General features: G+C 33.4%; 1 long non-coding RNA gene across 1 annotated transcript; it reads left to right on the top strand.

The window, feature by feature from the left end:
* The first annotated feature begins 1,015 nt into the window (after window positions 1–1,015).
* LOC134326050 (uncharacterized) lies at window positions 1,016–2,664 on the top strand. Its single transcript, XR_010014469.1, has 6 exons — window positions 1,016–1,046; window positions 1,988–2,023; window positions 2,115–2,150; window positions 2,284–2,301; window positions 2,460–2,489; window positions 2,610–2,664. It is a non-coding gene; the product is annotated as an uncharacterized LOC134326050 (long non-coding RNA).
* Window positions 2,665–3,000: the final 336 nt, after the last annotated feature.

Raw genomic sequence — 3,000 nt, 5'->3', positions numbered from 1 at the left:
AGTCTGCCATTAAAACAGGTAAGTAAGCAACTTTTAAACAGAGCAATAATGTATATTTTCACCCACAAAAATAAATATGAATGTAAATGATCTATAATAGTGGAGCTCAGATGGCGCAGCCTCAGTTGCACTAGCCCACCACTAAGATTCAAGTGTTATTGGCCGGCCAGGGTCTACACAGACATGATGTATGTCAGGCTATGGCTGCATCCGAAATCGCATACTTACATACTGAACAGTTCGTTCAGGAGTGTGCAAACAATGCACACTTATATTAACAATGTTATGATGAAGTACAACCCTGAATAGCTTTGTGGAGAACGACAGAATTCATTTTGTCAGATTTAAAAATTGTTATAACTATGGTGATGAGACATCATGCATCACATTACGTGGGTAAGATGGCGGACATAGTACGTATGAGGTTGCGTGCATACTGCACACTTGCGTACTGAAAGAGCTTACTGCTTTACCGGCTGAGCAGTGCACACTGCCTTGAATCTAGTACATACTGTAAGTATGCGATTTCGGACGCAGCCTATGTCTAAGGGAGGAATGGCTGAAGCAATGCTCATGTAATGGATTGGCACACTGTCCTGTCTGTCTTTGCCTTTGGCCCAGTGTATCCTGGTGAAACCAGACCTACCACAACCCTGACCAGGATAAAGTCATTAATGAATGTGAAAAGAAATTAAATAGAAAAATAATCATCCATGATGGTAACTTTTCCTATTTTTTTCCACAGGGAGAGAATATTTTCCTTCTGCCCCCAGTAAGTAGTGTTTTTACTCATAAAATGATTGATTGATTATATAAACAACTATATAACTATATATAATTGCACAATATTTTTACTTGCTAATATTTTTATTTATTTATTTTTCTTAGGGGCAAGGGCCACCAATGGTACTCAATTCTTTTAAGTTCAGCATTTAATCAAGATTATTAAAATAAAATTATTGTTTTACATGCTTACAAATAAAACAGTCATTACTATGTTTTATCTTTCTTAACAGCATGGCCATAGACCACCTCCAGCATTTGTGGTATGTATACACATTTATAATATGCACGTACATATCACTGCACTAAATAACTGAACCAAATGTAATGTGGGTTGCGTAATAAATTTTTTTGCTATATAACTAAGTCTGTTGAACATCCACGTTACAGATTAGTTACATATACAACTGCTGCATTTAATTATACCTGTGATTTACCTGGCTTTTTATATTGTACCCACCTGCTGTGCTCATAGGGAACAGGGGGATTGAAGGCACATATTGACCATTACTGTTGGGGCTGTTTAAATGGCACTTCAAAAGCAGTCTCTGCACCTAATTAGACATGATTTGCTCCAGAGTTGGCCCATTTAATGGGTCTCCCAACCCAGGAAGGTTTGGCAGGATTTTCCATGTAGGTTCTTTAGATTTGGTTTCTGAGGTACTACTTTTGTTAATAGTAGATGCCTTTATTTTGGGAGTGTCACAAGAGTAATACCCTGGACATAAATATTGCCCAGTGATGATGGCAGTCTTTTGCATTAATAGCCATTTTTTTGAAGCTTGGGTTGTCACTCTTTGGTGAATCGAATGTCTGGTACATGTGGTAATCCAGCTACCCTGTAACTCTTCTTTAATCTATTAATTGTGTATGCTTGCTGATTATGGGCTTGTAGAATGATTGTTTCCCATATTCTTTCACTTTTTGCCAATTTTCTTAAGCAGTAGTTATGGTCATGTAGTTTATGTACTTTTATCATCCCCTTTGTGTCTGTACTACACTTTCATAACAGAATCATACTGTTAAACAAAATTACACCTAATGACCAGTCATAACTGAAAATCCAAGAGCACTGGGTTATAACAGAGCTTAATTATTAACTTTTATTTGTTAATAAATATTTTATTTTGCTATTAATTTACTATTATAACACAAGTTTAACCTAAACCATTCCATTAATACCTATCTTTTCTCTTATATTCAGCCCTATATGAAGATTATCTACAACACAAATGCGACGGTAAATAAAATACATTTGTGTTCTTTAAGAATAGTTTAAGTATAATTTTATTTACTGCAAAATTAACAGTTTTTTTTTGTTTTTTCGACAGCAAAGTCTGACAGTTGAATATGGACTGGCACAGCCTGTAAGTCATGACATTTACAACATGTGTCTAAAGCAGCTTACATAAATTAATAACCATGAAGACAAATAAGATTTATATCACAATCACACAAGTATTCACATTTTTTCTTTCAATTTCCTGATTTGATCCACAGCGGCCATTATCTATGATGGTAAGGCTTCTTTTAAATAAATTTTTTATATACATTTTTAGTGGTTAATGACTATAATTCTTGATGTGTCTGTTGGGACCGGTCGTACTGGTGCTTTGTATCAATGTGTCCTTGTTTTAAGATCTATTTAACTGATCTATCTTGATCTAATTCTTCAGGCTGAATCAGGCAGTGATGAAGATGACATGGTACATTTTATTATTTTATTTTATTTATTTTTTCTTATTCTTCTTCTTATTATTATCATTATTATTATTATTGACCGCACTACAAGATTAATTAATAATTTCATGTTTGATTTTTTACAGATTTGAAGACACCCTGAAGTCATGAATTGTTTAAAAATAAATAAACTTTGTCCTAATTTAGGATTGTGGAGAAATGTGATATGATTATTAATGGGTAGATACATAAATTATGGTGATGGTCTTCTTAGATATCATATACATTAAATGTAACAATTATATGATTAATAAAACCTGTCAGCATTCATACTTTGTATTGTTTTTATTTGTGCTTAAAAGTCTTCACATAAGACAACAACAAAAAGTTTGGAGAAAGTTCCTTATCTTTACCTCTATATAATGAAATATTAGGATTCAAAAATAATAATAAATTAGTTGTGTGTAGTGGAAAATTAGAGGTGATTGGATAATTGGTTGAGTTTGTGGTTGGATATTTGGTTGGATTTATTGGTCT

The sequence above is a fragment of the Trichomycterus rosablanca genome, chromosome 14 (assembly GCF_030014385.1).
Source record: "Trichomycterus rosablanca isolate fTriRos1 chromosome 14, fTriRos1.hap1, whole genome shotgun sequence".
Taxonomy (NCBI): Eukaryota; Metazoa; Chordata; class Actinopteri; order Siluriformes; family Trichomycteridae; genus Trichomycterus; species Trichomycterus rosablanca.
This window is presented reverse-complemented; position numbering and strand designations above follow the sequence as displayed.